At 41.0% G+C, this 19,676-nt stretch overlaps 1 long non-coding RNA gene across 1 annotated transcript; it reads right to left on the reverse strand.

Annotated features, from left to right (window-relative positions):
* Positions 1 to 4,536: 4,536 nt before the first annotated feature.
* LOC131219909 (uncharacterized) lies at positions 4,537 to 5,673 on the reverse strand. The gene is made up of 2 exons (XR_009158514.1): positions 5,420 to 5,673; positions 4,537 to 4,919 (listed from the first exon to the last, which is right to left on the reverse strand). It is a non-coding gene; the product is annotated as an uncharacterized LOC131219909 (long non-coding RNA).
* Positions 5,674 to 19,676: the final 14,003 nt, after the last annotated feature.

Here is a 19,676-nt window from a genome sequence, read left to right on the forward strand (position 1 = left end):
CTCACTCTGCCAATGGTCCGCTTATTTATAGTGTTTATAGGGTAGGGCAGTCCGTCAATTTAGGCACGATCTTAACCTTTGGGCAAGACGTGCACGAGTGATGAATATGAGTCGTTACTCTTGAATCGCGCGAAGAATGGTATGCGAGAGGTGGGCGTTGGCAGTTATTTTCAAATTATGCGTTACTAAGGGGGATCCTAAGACAAACTGATCTAAACTAAGCTCTGCCAATCGATAGGAGATGATTCGAGCTGAGCTAATCCAAATCGAGCTCTGCCGGTCAACTGAAGACATCCTAAGCTGAACTAATCCGAGCCAAGCTCTACTGGTTGACCGAAGACGAATTGAGCTAAGCTAATTGGGACTAAATCAATCCGAGCTATTGCTCAGAGCTGATCCTTCACCGGATTCATCTATTCTCGATGGTCCCTTAGCCGTACCGAATTATCCAGTATTCGGTGGGCACAAGCGGGTAGAAACTTAGAATCATGCTCTGCCGAAGACTGTGCCCACAGGAGCGGATGCCAGTTTCCATTCGTGAGGTGACACGGGAACGGATCAGGTGTTCGTCGGGCCGAGTTGACCTCGAAAGTGTTGGAAAAAATGGCAGAATCACACAAAGATGAATCTAGGATTGCAATCCAAAAACACCAAGCAAACACAAAGAGAACACATTAATTTAACATAGAAAACCCTTTCGGGAAAAACCCAGGGCATAAAGCGACAGAAATCTACTATGAATGCAAAAATTACAAAGAGAAAAAGACTTACCCAATTTGAGCAATCTTCAAATCTTACCCTTGCTATACCCTTTGAAAACCTAGAACTATTTAGAAATCCTTTGGAATAGTTTAGGAAGCCTTAGAATCCCCCTTAGAATCTCTCTTGGTGCATCCTAGGAACTCCTATTTATAGTTAGGGAACTCCAACTTTCGCACTGATTTGAAATAATCTAGAAACCGTCTCGAATTTACGCAATCCATACATAATCTGCGTAACCTTAGGCTAGCCAAATCAGAGCTTAGGCTAGCTGACCGACACTTCAGCTATCCGAACTTATCCTTAGGCTAGCCGAATTCCCACAAGTTCCAAAAGAAAGTGTTGTTGAATTTTCACTCGAACTTTCTCGAGCTAGCTGAATTTTTCGATGTCACCGAGCCTGTTTGACAAATTTAAGACATCTACCAACAACAATCTTCACCATGTCTTCAATCTTCAAACGTGTAGCTTCTTGACCTCTTCTCTTATCTCTAGCTTGCATCCGTCCTCCTTTTATGGCATCGCCAAGCCCAAAAAAGTTGCACAAAACTTGAACTTCTCTGTAGAAACGACCTTGGTGAGCATATTTGCCGAATTCACGTTGGTGTGAATCTTTTTCAGTGTTAAGCCTCCTTCCTCAAGCACTTATTGGATAAAATGGAGATAAAAATCAGTGTGTTTAGTACGTGAGTGATAAACTAAATTTTTAGCCAAATTAATAGCGCTCTCACTATCACAATTAACCAACATGGCCTCCTATTAAAGACCCAACTGATTTATCATGTATCTTAACCAAACATTTTTCTTAAATGCTTCTATCACTGCCATATATTTTGCTTCGATCGTGGAAAGAGCCACTGTGGACTGAAGCTTCGACATCCAACTAATTGCTCTACCCGCTAGTATAAATGAGTAACTTAAAGTCGACTTTTTAGAATCTACACTGCCTGTGTAGTATGAATCCACATACCCTACCAACTTTGCTCCTATCTTTTCAAAAGTTAAGACGTAGCCTTTTGTACCTAAAATGTATCGAAGTAACCATCTCACCACCTCCCAATGTTACTTACCGAGGTATTTGCTCACAACCCTGATTTCCTGTGAAATAACCGATCAAATACAGACTATGACATGCATTGCCAACCACATTTGAATAAGGCACATAAGACATATTTTGTTTTTTCTCACCGTTTTAGGACATAGTTTTGAAGAAAGCTTAAAGTGAGCCGCGTGGGGAACGCTCACCGGCTTTGCTTCGTCCATCCCATACTTGATCAACACCTTCTCAAGGCATTCTGCCTAAAATAACCAAAGTCTGTTCCTCTTCCTATTTATATATATATATATATATATATATATATATATATATATATATATATATATATATATATATATTGCAGCCCTCAGATCCAAGTCTGTATGATCCCACTTAACCGAGTATACAGTATATTGATTTGAGACATGTCATGATTGCCGATCTACATGTCATCAACATACAATTTCAAGATGATGAACGTACCATCACTCAGTGTCTTACAATAGACATAATGAACATATTCACTCCTAGAAAATTTCTGACTCAATATGAAGGAATCAAATTTATATACCACTGCTTAAGCGACAGGTCGTACAACGACCTCCTGTAAACCTTGTTCTCTACCCATTTAACTTTGAACTGCTCTAATTACTTCACGAAGAACAACTATTACAATTTCTCGTGCAGAAGTGCAGTCTTCACATCCATCAGTTTCAGCTCGAGATAGCATTAGGCAACTAACGCCAATACGAATCTGATAGACACCTATTACACAGCCAGTGCGAACATCTCTGAGAAGTCGATCCCTTCTCTCTGAGCATAACCCTTCGTTACCAGCCTCACTCTGTATTTATGCTGTATTCTTTTAAAGTTTCACTCACATCAAACGCTTTTTGGCCCACTTGAAACTCTACCAGCTCCCATGTGTCAATCTTCTTTTTTTTGTTAGCTTCTTAGTACACCCCACTGTCAGTTCACACTCCACTGTTAGCCACCCCCACTAGGGATCAATACCAAGACCTTAGTGTTGAAATGAGGTATCTTTCACTCAGTCTACCATGTGTCAATTGATACAACGATTCCATCACATCGTCCATAGTCACCTTTCACTTCTCAGCACCAAGCTCACCAATAGTCATCTGAATAGTAAATGGATCCCCTTCATCTGTAACGAGAGCATATGCGATATTGAAGTCGTACATGTACCTTATCGGTAACCTGCGATTATGCGGTGTGATTCTTCTCACATGTGGCTGCTTCACCTGATCCGTATCTCTGTCCACATGTCTCAGCCTTCATGTCATGCCCATTCATGTGATCATGCTTAGTATGCCACACACGTGCAAAGGCGGAATTCGCTACAACCACTACAACTCTACTTGATGAAATGGTCCTGATCAACCTATAAAGGTTACCAAGTCATTGCGCTTTCATGATTACTTATGCCCCCTTAGATACATTAAGGACACCATTAAGTCCAGTGAACTTCTAGCCCATTGCCTCAAGTGCACCGAGAGAAATCAGACTTTTCTTTATATCAGGAATGTACCTAACATCAATCAAGATACACTTCTTCACATTAAATATCTTGATAATCACCGTACCAATAATCACAATATTATAGGCATTATCATTGCCCATAAAGACTTGTCCACCATCACGATCTCTGTAGCTGGTGATGTAACTCCAATGAGGAGTCATGTGAAAATATGTCATGTGTCTAAAATCCACTCATTCCTACGATCATTATATAAGTGTCCGATCATAGACACAGACAGAACATCACCTTCGCATCCACTCGTACATTCTTCAGATATGACAACGTTGACCTCCTTGGATGAAGCCTCAGAGTTTTCTTTCTTCGATTTAGGATTTGTATAATCCTTCTTCATATTTCTAGTCATCCCACGGTTCCAGCCTTTAATTTGCCTTTGCCCTTGCCCTTTGATTTAAATATAGGTCTTGAAAATCTTGTACCTCGCTCAGTATTCCTGCCTCTCATAAACAGTGTATCAGAAGATGTCCCTACGCTAACATTTATCTTTCTCATTGCCTTCCCTTGAATGGCTGAGATAACGATATCCACGTAGGGACTTATTTGCTGAGCACAATGAGTCCCTAAATGACTCATACGATGTCATAAGAGAATTCAACAACATGCATATCTGATCTTCATCTTTGACCACTTCCTTCATATCTAGCAACTTGCAAATCAATTTATTAAAGTAACTGATGTAGGCCTCCATATCTCTACCTTCTTCTGTCTTGAATGTGAATAACTGTAGATTCAAGTGTAAGCGATTTTTAGTGGATTTTTTTGCATAAATATCCTCTAACTTCGCCAACAAACGAACTGCAGTTTTCTATCTCAAAACACTGTAGAAAACCTCATCCATGAGATACAAACGGATCGAGAATAAGGCCTTTTTATCAAGAGTATTTCAGTCTTCATCACTCATAGTCGACTTTCGCTCTTCAAGAGCACCATCTTCACCTTGCTTGATTAAAGAATTAATCATCTTCATCTTCCATAACTCAAAGTTATTTTTATCTGAGTACGATGTTATACCTAGTGTTTCTCATTAATGTTAATCTTGCAGATTCAAGCTTGTGCCCCAATGATTGCTCTGATACCACTCGTTGGGAAAAATAGTAGAATCACACAGAGATGAATCTAGGATTGCAATCCAAAGGTACTAAGCAAACACGAAAAGAACACATCAATTTAACGTGGAAAACCCTTTCGAGAAAAAACAATGACACAAAGCGACAGAAATCCACTATGAAAGAAGAAATTACAAAGAGAAAAAGACTTACCCGATTTTAGCAATCACAAAATCTCACCCTTGCTACATCCTTTGAAACCCTAAAATTATTTAAAAACCCTTTGGAATAGTTTAGGAAGTCGTAGAATTCCCTAGAATCTCTCTTGTTGCATCCTAGGAACTCTTATTTATAATTGTGGAACTCCAACTTTTGCACTGAGTTAGAATAATACGAAACCCGCCTCAAATTTACGCAGTCCGTGCACAATTTGCGTAACCTTAGGCTAGCTAAACCAGAGCTCGGACTAGCCAACCGACGCTTCGGCTAGCTAAACTTGTCCTTAGGTTGGCCGAATTCCCTGCAAGTTCCAAAAAAAAATTAAAAAAAATGTTCCTGGATTTTTACCCAAACTTTCTCGGACTGGCCAAATTTTTCGATGTCATCGAGCCTGTTTGACAAATTTAAGGCATTTGCCAACAACAGAAGGTGCTCAGACTATATTTTCCCATAACATTTATGTTATCCATCCATTTTGCCAATTCATTTATTTCAAGTGGACCACCAATCACCTCACGCCCAAGTTAAAATGGATCTCTTATACTTGTATCACCACTGCAGTTCACCTTAGATCACTTGTATCAGCCTAAACAACAATCTTTCTTTATTTCAAACATTTATTCTAAACACAAACGCAACTTGATGCAATTTTAAGATAAATGGTTACAAAATTTTAAGCATACAAATCTTTAAAAAAATTATTAAATGAAAAAAATATATTAACTCAAAAATAGAGATCCTAAAATAGAGCAATTGAGCTCTCCAAGCAAATAAGAGAAAGGTGAGAGAGATCAGGTAAACCTCAAATGCCTAATTGGAGCGGTACACTGTTTCCAATTTTGTGGTCCACATGAGTAATGAAATGGGCTGATTTTTAAGCCGTCCTAACATGAGATGATTTACCTTCGTGGATTTCATGTAAACATTGTAGCAGACCCACCTGAGCCCACTCCCAAAAAGTAAAAACCACGTGCAGTCCTGCTTGCAGGAGAAAAGAGAGCATACCCACGAAAACTCGGCCTGCGTGTGAGGCGTGTAAAAGCAATTCCTATGTCTTGGGATTCCTTCATCTGAGTTAGATTCTGCACTTATATTTATAGAAAAGGCTAAGGTGGATAGACACTAATGCGTGTGCAGCCTGAAAACCACCCAAAGTCAATGTGGGGCCTGCACATCTTTGCTGACCATGTGTGAAAGCGGATTGCGAGGTCGGCCGCACATCACCTACTTTGGTAGTGTGCTGACATCATCAAGTTATGTGGGTCCATCATGATTTATTTGTTATATCCAACCTGTTCATCCATTTTGCAAGATTATTTTAGGCATGATTTTTTTTAAAAAAAAAAAAAAAGAAAAAGAAAAAAAGAGGTAGATCCAATGCTCAAGTTGACCATATCACAAAAGGTAGTGGTAATAGAATGCCTTGTTGCCATCGAGAATTTTCACACTTGATGAACAGGTTTATGAATAATACATACCATGCTTCCAATATAAATGAGTGATCCTTGCTTTCCAAGATTTGGGTCTTCTTGTTTGAGTGATTCTCAACCATCTAACTACCATGTGACCCAAGGGAGGGTAAGGAGTATCCAATCTAGAAGAATTTTAATTAGTACTTGTACTAATACAAGCTGTTAGATGCTACATATTATGGGGTCAAGGATCATATAAGACGTCACATTGTAAGATCTAAGGCCATAAGTCTTAAGAGTGGAGCCCAAGTTTTGCTGGTTCAGACCATGAATCTGATAGCCCTCTATATGAATTAATGAACCATGACCATTTTAATGGTGATGTGGACACCTAATCTATCTTTTGTATATTATTTATTGCATGAGAACTAAAGCAAACTGATCCATGTGATAGCACACTGGAGCAAATATTCCAATTACCACATGTTTGCCATGTACTCCTTTTAACTATCCATGGAGTAACTACCTAAATATTAAGATTGCCGAGGCAGTGGTATAAAATAGAGATTGGTCTCGCTTGCTGGGCCATGGTATCAGTGGTCTTAGATTTTGATAATATCATCAATACTTTCAATAGAAATATTATTAACCCACGTGGGCGATAGTAGTTAAACTGCATAGGTCGCTTGTACTCGATATCGTCTATTACGTACTTGCCTGAACTCGTGCGGTCTAGCCTATTTACTGACCAACCTTGATTGTTACCCCCTGTTTGCTCACATATGTATGGAACCTGGAACACCCTACAACCATTGTAGCCTATTGATAATCAGATTGAAATCGATCCACCGCCTCATAAGCCGGGCATGGTGAAATGGGACATTATGTCCGAGCTGTCGGCCTACATTGGGGTGACGCACCTCCCCATAGTGACCGCGAGCGATCTCTTTTTCTCAACACTCTCATGTGCTCGAAGTCGGGGATGGGGAACCCAACGGGATCAAGGATCGTTGGGTCTTGGCCTCACGCGTTGGGGGCCTTAGCCTCGCAACCAGTTCATGGCATTGATACGTGGGGTGTATCAGATTCCCTAACCTATTGGATGAATGAACTTAATTAAGAACTCGGCTAACATGATCACATTTTATCGTACTAGTTAGGGTGGCGACTTAGCAGTCGAGGTCGCTCTGAGGGAGTGTTGGTCATACGTGATCGTTAGATGAAGTCGCTCGAGGGAGTGTTGTGGCGAGGGCATGCATCATATCATCCGTCATGCATGCGCATTAATAAGATTAGTTAGGTATTTATGAATGATTGCTTTTCATTAAATTCATAATATAACTGATGCCTTTTACAACTTAGGACTAATAACAGCCTCTGAGTTGATTACTCACTCCCACTCTGGGACGGTGTTTTAAAACACCAACTAGACTCTTCAGTAGTTGCAGGTGGCACTGAGTACGAGGAGCCTTTTGGCGCAAGCCTGAATGAGGAGGACGAGCTATCCCACTTCCAGCTGATGGATGGTTCCCCGTCGGCCTAGTAGACGAATTTGGATCGCTGGGTGTTGGACTCAGCTCATCATTCTTTTTAGACTTTGCATTTTTTGTGATTTTATTGGGCAACGCCTTGAACGACCCATTTACATTCTTTTGGACTTGTGTATATATATATATATATTTGACCTCTTTCATTTCAGTAGACCAGTTGTGATTATGTTTCGTGTTCTAAGAAATTTCATGCTACACATTTAAACCTGATTAAATGCAAATTAGTAAAAATTAGCATAAGTGATACCCAGAAACTTAGGAGTCGAATGTATGCACGACTCCCAATTTTCAGGGTGTTACAAAGAGAGCTTACCCGATTCAAACAACCTCGAATCAAACCCTTGCTTGTTACGCCCCAAATTCAGAAACCAGGCTCACATAATTTCCGATCGCTGAGTCCGGTGCCAACAGCCTCCGTAGTACCCCATTCTCGGCTCCCAACGTCCATATGCCAGATTCCATTCCTGGGATCCTAGAAGGAGAATTTTTCAATGTACATTTAACTCGTAATAAGCATAACCACAAGTTTACCCAAATCGCAAAGGCAACATCATCATCACATATCCACTAATATAAACATTTGAATACAATGCTGAAAAGGAAATACATATGACGAATCAAAGCTCCAGAAGTCCGCTACATGCTCCAAGCTCAACGCTGCTGCAACCTAACACGCCACCTGTACGCATCTATCGTGCATAAGTTTATAGAAGCTTAGAGGGTGGTAAAGTGTGTGCGCAAGATAAGTATCAAGCACACAAATACAACGCCATAATCATACAATGTTGAAAATACTGGCAAAAACATGAATCATACGATATCAGAGTAAGCGGAAACATACTGGTAAGTCCATAAGTCATACAATATTAAAATACGCAATGCGGATCGGCTATGCAAATGTGGAATCATAAAAAGTCAAATATCCGATGCCGATGATGCAATGCAATATGCAATTCGTGCAGAGCCACGAATACCATCAACCTCATCTAGGCCATACATTAAACCTGCGCGTATCACGCGATCATATGGGGATAATTCCGTCTCACAAGGAGTCTCATAAACATCTCAGCCCAATGGCATATACTTTAATCAATCATCCCTCACAACATGCATAAGAATGATGGGGGTCCACAGAAGGACTGCGGATCTAGTCCAAATATCAAGATAGGCTCATTGATTTAAAATGCGTCACGGTAGTTAAGGATAGAATTCAACTTATAGTCACCACAACATCGGACGATGCTCCCAACGTGGGATAAAGTTCTACCTTCACTATGTGCACAGCAGCCTGCCAATCACCGGTAGCTCGCTCAGGTCCTCATGCCCTGCCCACTCAGTGTCTGCCCACGTGCGCCCACTCACATATGATCATAGTAATGGAGCATCACAATATCCCCAACCGAGGGCAGATCCGAGTCTAAGTGCAATAGTGAGCTTTCTTACCCTCTCTATCGCGCAATAAACTAGACTTCGTATGAGGCCCAATAATTAGGGTCAACCCACTTAGAAAATGATGAGAATGGGCCTAGCAAGGCCTAAGGGAAGGTCACAATGATGACATTTAACCATCATTGCCCATCAATATGGACATTTAACTAACATTGCTCCCAAGGAGTGGCCCACATAGAGCCAAACGTATTGTAGGCCCATGGCCTCACACAAGGGCCTAATATATATCACCATGGGCCTCACTCAGGGGCCTAATACATATTGCTATGGGCCTCGGCACATGGGTCATAGATATATCACATCGGGCCTCACTCATGGGCCGCACATACATCACAATGGGCCTCGACACATGGGCCATAAATACATCACATCGGGCCTCACTCATGGGCCGCACATACATCACAATGGGCCTCGGCACATGGGCCATAAATACATCACAATGGGCCTTACCAAATGGGTCAGAAATACATCACAATGGGCCGCATCACACGGGCCACATATACATCAAGTGGGCCGCATCAATAGGCCGCACCAATGGGCCTCATATACATCAAGTGGGCCACGTGAATGGGCCACACTAATGGCCCAAAATATATACACATCAAGTAGGAGCTTGGATTACACCTAAAATTATTTCAATGGATGCAAGTGTAACATGTGTATCACTATACACTATCATTCTATGGGGCACATGGCTCACTTACAATAATCAACACTGTCCAAAAATTGGACAGCACCGTCCAAACACTCTCCATGCAAATTTGCACCGTCCAAACATTGGACAGCACCGTCCAAACATTGTCCAACACTATCCAGATATGTGGACGATGTGGATGAAATACATACAACATGGTGGGGTCCCACAGAACCTGTTGATGTCAATACAGGTGGGACCCACAGAACTTGCTGACGTCATGACAGCAACAATATAGTTGCTATCAGCGCACACCAGCTAATCTGCTTCCAAACAAGGTGGGTACCCATCGTCCAACCTGCTGGACGATGCAGGTAAGACCCATACATCATGGTGGTCCCACACAGCAGTGGACGGTGTGGATCTCACACACTATGAGAGGTGGGTCCCACAAACTGCTAACATCAGCAATAGCTGCTGCTGTTGTAACAAAAATAGATGCATGGCGTGGATGAAATCCACATCACAGTGGGTCACGTCCAGACGGACGAACGAACGGTTTGATACAACACATTCATCATGGTGGGGCCACATACATGCTGACGTTGGATAGCAGTGGGCCCTGCCGTTTCCAAACGGACAGACGATTTGGATATACAACAAATACTTCTAGGTGGGTCCCATGTGGGTAGGGTCCACCATCAAATGGACGGTTTAGATAAAATACATTCAAAACGGTGGGCTCCACTGTCCCAACTAGATGGCTGGATGAATCACATTCATCAGGTGGGTCCACGCGGCTGCAAGACGTGGATCAAGTGGGCCACAACGACCACAAGAGAGAGAGAGAGAAAGAAAGGGAGATCAGATGAGGTGGGAGGAGCTCCGCCACTATGAGCTCCTCCATACAAGATACAATGCATACATCAAGTGGGTCCCACCATATGTGGGCCCTCAAATCATCAAAATTAAAAAAAATCTAATGTTATGAACACCCACCATTCGTTCTCCTCTTCATTCTTCCGCCTATAGCCTTAAGAGCTCCAAGGGAACGATTTCAACGGTCGAGATGATCTCTGGATGGTGGGGATGGGAGGTAGGAAGGTGAACCACACTAACTTCTCTCATGGAAGCTTGGGCGTGGGTTGCTTGGAGAATGAGGGAGAGAGAGATGAGAGAGAGAGAGAGAGGTTGTAAGAGAGAGAGGATGGGTGAGTGATGGGTGTACTTGGTTGTGTGAGAGAGAGTTGACTTTGGGGAGGGTGGTTGTACTTGGGGATGAGTGTTGTACTTTGACTAGTGATGTGATTGATTTGACATGTTTCTCTTGGGTTTGTAAATGTGCAGCGTTTCCTTGAATTGAACGCGGGCCCACATGTCCTAGCTTAGGTATCGCCTCAGCGCGTAATACGCGGCGTCGGAATCGTGACGACGACGCGATAGCTAAGGTACAAGTCTCGGGTCGAGCCGACTCTGGAATACAGGATACAACTCAAGATCAGGCGCAACTGCTATCTACGCATCACAGGTCATCGGAATTCGACCAGGAGGACCGCGGAAGCCTACCGGATGGTATGGGATAGTATACGGGTCTCACATTACTACACCCTTGAAACCCTATTAGACGAATTAGAAACCCTAGATCTTACTCTTAATCTCATTTACACCCATATTTATAAGCTATGGAAGAATCCCAAACAAAATTGGAAACAAATCCCACAAAATCGCAACTCTGTGTAAATTTACGCTGATTCATTTGATGGCATCAAGCACACTTCGATGTCATCAAAACTTATCCTTCAATGGCATGGAAGCCACATCGATGGCATCGAACAAACACTAAAATTATTAATAGACAAAACATGAAAATTCAATTTTTCTGATTGCATTGAGCTATCTTTGATGACATCGAACACTGATCGATGGCATCAAGAAAACACCTAGTTAGTCCAGCGACCAATTGGAGAAAATTTGAAAAATCTCGATGGGATCGAGCATTGTTTGATGCAATCGAAGGTGACATCAAACAGTCTGTCGCTGTCATCAATAGGCCATGTTTCTGACTATATTAAGACATCAAAAACAACAATCTCCATCATGTCTTCGATTATCAAACATGTAGCTTTTTGTCATCTTCTCTTATTTCTGCCTCGCATCGTAGATCCATTATCGCTTCTCGTGCACACTCCATCCTTCTTTTATGTCATCGCCAAACCCAAAGAAGTCACGTAAAACTTGAACTTCTCTATAAGAACCACCTTGGTGAGCATGTCCTCCGGATTCGTGCTGGTGTGAATCTTTTCCAGAGTTATGCCTCCTTCCTTAAGCACCTGTCGGATAAAATGGTGACGAACATCAATATGTTTAGTATGTGAATGATAAACAGAGTTTTTAGCCAAATTGATAACGCTCTCGCTATCACAATTAACCGAAATGGCCTCTTGCTGAAGCCCCAACTAATTTATCATGCCTCTCAACCAAACACTTTCCTTAAATGCTTCTGTCACTGCCATATATTCTACTTCAGTCGTGGAAAGAGCCACCATAGACTGAAGCTTCAACATCCAACTAATTGATCCACGTACTAATATAAACAAGTAACTTGAAGTTGACTTTTTGCAATCCACATTGCTTGCATATTCTGAATCCACATATCCTACCAACTTTGCCACTGTTTTCTCAAAAGTTAAAACATAGTCTTTTGTACCTTGAACGTATCGAAGTAGTCATTTCACCACTTCTTAATATTGCTTATTGAGGTTTGACATGTATCTGCTCAAAACACTGACTGCGTGTGAAATATCTAGTCTCTTATAGACCATAACATACATTAAGCTGCCTACTACATTCGAATAAAGTACATGAGATCTAAGCTATTTTTTCTCATTTGATTTAAGATATTGTTTTGAGGAAAGCTTGAAGTGAGCTGTGTAAGGAATGCTAACAGACCTTGTTTTGCCCATCCCATACTTGATCAACACCTTCCCAATGTATTCTACCTGAGATAATCAAAGTCTACTCTTATTCATGTCTCTATGAATATTTATGCGGAGAACCATCTTTGCAGCCATCAGATCTTTCATCTCGAATATTCCTGATAACTGAGTCTTTAGTACATCGATTTCAGATATGTCATAGCTGGCGATTAACATATTATCAACATACAATATAAGGATGATGAATTGTCATCATTAAGTGTCTTATAATAGACGCAATGATCATATTTATTCATAGTAAATTTCTGACCAAAATGAAATAATCAAATTTTTTATACCACTACTTAGGCGACTGTTTTAGGCCGTACAACAACCTCATTAACCTACAAACTTTGTTCTCTACCTTTATACTTCGTAGTCCTCTGGTTGATTCATGAAAATCTACTCTTCCAATTTCACGTCTAGGAACACAGTCTTCACGTCCATCTGTTTCAGCTCAAGATCATATTAGGCAACCAGCGCCAACACAAATATAATAAATATTTACTTTACAATCGGCACAAATATCTCTGTGAAGTCGATGCCTTCTCTCTGAGCATAACCTTTCGATACCAACCTTAATTTGTATATATCATGTTTCCTATTGAATAACCACTTATATCCGATCACTTTTCGGTCCACTGGAAGCTCCATCAGCTCTTATATATTATTTTTGTATAAAGAGTCCATCTCATCGTCCATTGCCACCTTCCACTATTCTGCATTAAGTTCATCAAAAGCCTCCAAAATAGTAAACGGTTCCACCTCATCTATAATGACGGCATATGTGATATTAAAGTCTTCCCTGTATCTTGTCAGTAACCTGCGATCCCGCAATGGGTTTCTTCTTACAGGTGGTTGCTCCACCTGCTCTTGTACCTCTGTTTGTGCATCTGTCTTTGCCTGATTATCACCTGTATCAATCTGAATGTCAACGATCAACCTCTCTAGTTCCTTTTGCTTATCCTGATCATTCTTGTGAAATAGGGATCTTTCGTCGAACCTGACGTCACGATTAGTGATGATTTTATGTGTGACTTTATCATATAACCTGTAACCTTTCACACCAACACCATAACCAGTAAATATGTACTTTTTGACTCTATGATCTAGCTTATCTCACTCAACGGATGGTACATGAGAGTAAATCTCACAACCAAATATGTGCAAATACGAGTAGTCAACCTTATGACCACTCTAAACTTCCTCTGGAATCTTGCAAGCAATTTCCATAGAAGAAGACCAATTCACCAAATAGCAGACGATGTTAACAGCCTTAATCCATAAGTCATTGCCCAACCCGGCATTACTAAATATGCGTCGAGCCCTCTACAAGAGAATCTGATTCATCTACTCAACCACACCATTTTGCTCGAGTGTGTGGCATACCGTGTTGTGTCTAATGATCCATTTATCTTTACAATATTTATTAAATTCATTGGAAGTAAATTCACCACCATTATCAGTCCTTACAACTTTTACTTTTCGCCCTGTCTATTTTTCCACCATGGCCATTGTTGAGGGTCAAATACTGCATATTAAACCCCAGTTATTGCTTGGATTTACGAACATGATACCGTTTAATGGCCGCTTTAATCATGTTTGTGATGCAGAGTGTAGTTACGAGCATGGACTGAAAAGGGAGCTTAAAGTATGGATTTAATGCTCTGATGACACTAAAGGCAAGGGACGGACTCTAGAGGACTGAGATCAACGGATTTACATGCCAGAGATCCGATAAAATCAAACCGTTCATGTTAAAGAGGCTCGAAAATGGTCCAGAGTGCAAGATCATGGGGTTCCTGTCATCCGATTGACTCGAAACTTCATACATGTGATGGGGGCCATAAATTAACCGTACATATTAAATTTCATCCATTGGATACCTCTGGAAGTGGCTCAACGGACTGATCAGCCCATTAATTCCTTAAGTGGGGCCCACATGGTCTTTGGATATGCCTCAAATTTGGTGTCAGCCCATTACATGAGGAGATAAAATAGATGATCAGATCAGATTTTTCAGAAACATTGCAGTGGACCCCGCCTGGTGTGGAATGCGTACGGTGCAAATGAGCACCCGCCGTGCGCCAAACGAACCGAGACGGTCGGGGGTGCTGACCCGACTCCCTTCCTAACACGGAAGTTCCGTTTTCTACCAGCGCAACAGGGAGTTGCGGTTGAAGTCGAGTGGGCCACCATCATCACAGATAATTTCGATCCGGACCGTCCATTCATTCTAAAAGACTAAACCGACCGTACAAAATGGTGGTTTTTCAAACCCATACACGGATATGAATGGAACCAGAGCCAATACATCTAACGGACGGTCAGTTCAAAATTCAATGGGCCACACTCAACCCATTCCAAAACCGACCATCTCAAAACAGTTTTCTGAGGAGAAACTAATGGACGTAGTGGATTTCTAAGACACCAAGCGTGTGGACCTCGCCGACTCTCAAATCAAATAAAAGAAAAAAAAAGCAAACAGAAACTTCCGTTTCTGCTGGCGTGAAACAGGGGCGCCGTTTGGTCATTAGTAGGCCTTCATCATGGCCCATGCAAACGATCCGAGCGGTCCATCATGCAGAGGGGCTCGATATGGTTGAATCCATGCTGACCGTGTGCACTCATGCAAGCACACGTGCTGATCTCAACGGTCACAAACAGACTGTTCTACAAGTTCCGCAGCTGATTTCTCCTATGGGTCACACCGAATCTGATCCAAAATCAACCCTTCCCAACCTAAAATCTCGTGAATAATCAGATTATCGGAGTGGATTTCTCATAAAACGATGTAGTGGGCCCCACCGTCAGCACCGCGCAAATGGAGCACGCCCTGTTTCGCAGCCGGACGCTGTCCGACTTTTGTGGCATGTTGTACATCCTTGGAGGCCATCGGACGGATGATCTGAACCATCCATCGTAAATGTCAGCCAGAAAAGTTGCAGGAGACGTTGATTTCATGGACGAAGTGCAAGGAAATCAGGAGTTTTGAATCTCCGAGTTTAGCTGCGTAAAGGAATCACGCGGCTGTTGCTGCGAAAGCTGTTCAGCACCGTCTCCAACACGTCCTCTGCTGCGTGAGAACTGGGAGCCGGCTGTATCAGCCTATAAGAAAGAGAAAGAAACTTGTAGAGGGGGGATCGGATTGGAAGCTGGAAAAACTAGGACGTGAAGTTGGGAGCAAGGCTCGGGCTGGAAGGTGGAACGGACAGGGAGATTAGAAGTAGTTTTTGTGTTTTTTTTATTATTATTTGTTTTGGATCCAGCCCATTCATGTTGGGCTGAACCTCTTAGCTAGGGCTAAGAGGTGAAGCTTGTGGCGTGATGGGGTTGATCCTACGGCTTGGATGCATGTGATGAACTGACGTTGATTCTAGTTTGATTGAATGGAATGCTTTCAAGTTTTTAATGATTTATTGTGACTTAAATTACAATATATTTGCGATGGCTTTGAGTATGTCCATTCCCTTATTATGACTATGCAGTTAGGAAACCCTGTTGTTCACCATTGCCCCTTGGACATGGTTGGATGACGGAACTCTTCCTGACATTCATACATCACTCAGATTGGCTGTGAATTGGTTTGATTTTGTTGTTTGCTTTGTCTCATGGGCATGGTTTTGTGATGGAATCCACTCTAATTTACACCTGTCTGATCTCTTGAAACTAGATCAAGTAAGTTCAGTTTAATTTCCATGGTTCTTGATACAGGCATACAATCTCCCTGATCTCTACAAGTGGATCCTCTGAATCCCTAGTTTTCTTCCTCTGAATTCCTTAAGTTTTAGATTAGTATTTCACTATTATTCCTCACATTACAACTCAAATTGGATTTCATCTCATTCTAGTTCTATTTCTATTTACTTTCAGATTACGTACAGGTTTCAGTCCCTTGGGATTCGACCTCGGTCTCACCGAGTTTATTACTACATCACAACCCTATACTTGGGGAGTGAACAGCCATCCATTGTTTGAAATTTATGAAAACATCAGATTTATGTTTTATAAAATGTACCCAAACTTTTCAAGAGTAGTCGTCGATGAATGTGATAGACAATGACGACCCTCTAGCAAAAACTACGGGCGACGGCCCCCATACGTCAGAGTGCACATAATCAAGTACTCTCTTACATACATATTTTCCATATTTAAAGGATAATTTAAATTGTTTATCATATACACAATGTTCGCATATATTTAAATCATAATTCTTAAAAGTTAGAATTAAACAACGATCGGAAAGTACCTTCATGCCCTGCTCACTCATGTGGCCCATACGAGCATGCTACGTACATGCAAACATGAATTCGGCTACAATTGTTGTAGCTCTACCTATTGAAGTGCTCCCGATCAACCTGTAAAGATTATCGTGCCTTTGTGCTCTCGTAACCATGAGTATACCTTTTGAAACTTTAAAGACATCAATAAAACTAGTGAACTTGCACCATATTGCTTTGAGTATACTGAGAGAAATCAAACTCTTCTTTATATCAGGAACATGCCTCACCTCAGTTAAGGCATGCTCAATCTAATCAAACATCTTGATACGTACCATACCAACAACCACAACGTTACAAGCATTATCATTGCCAATAAACACCTGTCCACCATCACACTCCTTGTAACTGGCGAACCAACTCCAATGAGGAGTCATGTGATATGAAGTCCCTGTGTCAATGATTCGCTTGTCTCTATAATCATTGTACAAGTGTCTGATCATATACACTGACAACACATCACCTCCACTTATCTCTTCATCAGACGTGGCAGTGTTGGATTCCCTGGAAGAAGCCTTTGAGTTTTCTTTCTTCGATTTATGATTTTTACAATCATTTTTCATGTGTCCTTATCAACCCACAATTCCTGCACTTTAACTTATCATTGCCTTTACCCTTGGATTTGGATCTCGATTGGGAATATCTTGTGCCTTGCTCTGTATTCTAACCCCTCGTAAACAATGCATCAGTAGAAGCCCTTATGTTACCGTTTTTCTTTCTCATGGCTTTTCCCTGAAGGGCTGAGATAACGGTGTCTACACTTAGGGACAAATTACCAGTGCACAATGAGTCCTTAAAAGACTCATATGAACCCGGGAGAGAATTTAGCAAAATACATACCTGATATTCATCTTCGATCACTTCTTTCATGTTTAGCAATTTGCAAATCATCTTGTTAAAGTTACTAATGTAAACCTCGACATCTCCACCCTTTGTCATCTTGAAATTGAACAACTGCAGCTTCAAGTATAGGCAATTTTCAAGGGACTTCTTCATATAGATGTCTTCTAATTTCCCCCACATCTCCGTCGCAGTTTTTCCCCTCATCACAATATAGAGAACCTCATCCGTTTAACACAACTGGATTGAGGATTTTACTTTCTTATCAAGTTTCATCCATTCATCATCATCTATAGACTCACGTCGCTTTTCAAGAGACTCATCTTGACCTTACTAAACTAATAGAATAATCATCTTAACCTTCCATAATTCAAAATTATTTTTGCTCGAGTATTTCTCTACATCATACTTAGGATTGGCTGTCGTTGATACTCACTTTCAGATCCAAGCTTACGCCCCAACGTTAGCTCTGATACCACTTGTTGGAGACCACGGAAGCACACAGAGGTGAATCAAGTGATGTTATCCAATCACACTAATTAAGCACGAAAAAAACATAACAATTTTAACGTGAAAAAATCCTTGCGGAAAAAAACAATGGCACAAAGTGACAGATAACACTATGAAAGCAGAAATTACAAAGGAAGAGAGCTTACCCGGTTCAAACAACCACGAATCAAACCTTTGCTACACCCTTGAAATCCTATTAAATGAATTAGAAATCATAAATCTTACTCCCAATCCCATTTACACCCATATTTATAAGCTATGGAAGAATCTCAAACAAAATTGAAAACAAATCACGCAAAATCGCAACTCTGCATAAATACGTGCTGATTCATTCGATGGCATCAAAAACACTTTAATGTCATCGAAACTTATCCTTCGATGGCATCAAATCTACATCGATGGCATCGAACAAACACTAAAACTGTCCAGAGACAAAACATGAAAAATCAATTTTTTTCTGATTGCATTGAGGCATCTTCAATTGCATCGAACTAATCTTTGATGTCATCGAACACTCATCGATGGCATCGAGAAAGCACCCAGTTAGTCTAGCAACCAACTGGAGAAAATTCAGAAAATCTCGATGGGATCGATCATTGTTCGATGCCATCGAAAGTAACATCGAACAGTCTGTCGATGTCATCAACAAGCCCTGTTTCTGACTAGATTTAAGACATTAAAAATAACATATCTAAATCTCAAGTAAAACACGGTATAGGAAACAGCAGGGACTAAATGCTTACGGTTGAAAACTTCTAATGGGACCACACAAAAGTTTTGAATCAAGCTTATATTTGTTTTTTCCCTTCATTCAGGTATGTGTGACCTAATGAATATGTTGGATAACAAATAAACATCCTGTGGCCCTAGGAAGGTTTCATCAGGGACAATATCATTTTCCCTATTGATTTGTCCACTAGAGCTTTTGATCTACCTTATGTTTAGGCTCATGTCCTAAAATGAGCAGGCAAAGTGGAAGGACGGAGTGAATAAAACACATACATCATAATAGGGTGCACAGAACTGGGCTTTCATAATGTATTTAATTTATATCTATGTTATACATCTATTTTGCCAGCTCATTTATTTCAAGTGGAGCACCAATCACCTCACACCTATGTTAAAATGGATCTCTTATACTTGTATCACCACCGCAGTTCACCTTAGATCACCTGTATCAGGCTAAACAACAATATTTCTGTGTTTCGAACATTTAGTCTAAACACAAACGCAATTTAATGCAAGTTTAAGATAGGTTACTAAATTTCAAGCACACAAATCTAAAAAATATATTAACTCAAAAATAGAGATCCTAAAACAGAGCAATTTAGCTCTCCAAGCAAATAAGGGAAAGGTGAGAGAGATCAGGTATACCTCAAATGCGTAATTGGAGCAGTATACTGTTTTT

Source organism: Magnolia sinica, chromosome 12 (assembly GCF_029962835.1).
Source record: "Magnolia sinica isolate HGM2019 chromosome 12, MsV1, whole genome shotgun sequence".
In the NCBI taxonomy this organism is placed as follows: Eukaryota; Viridiplantae; Streptophyta; class Magnoliopsida; order Magnoliales; family Magnoliaceae; genus Magnolia; species Magnolia sinica.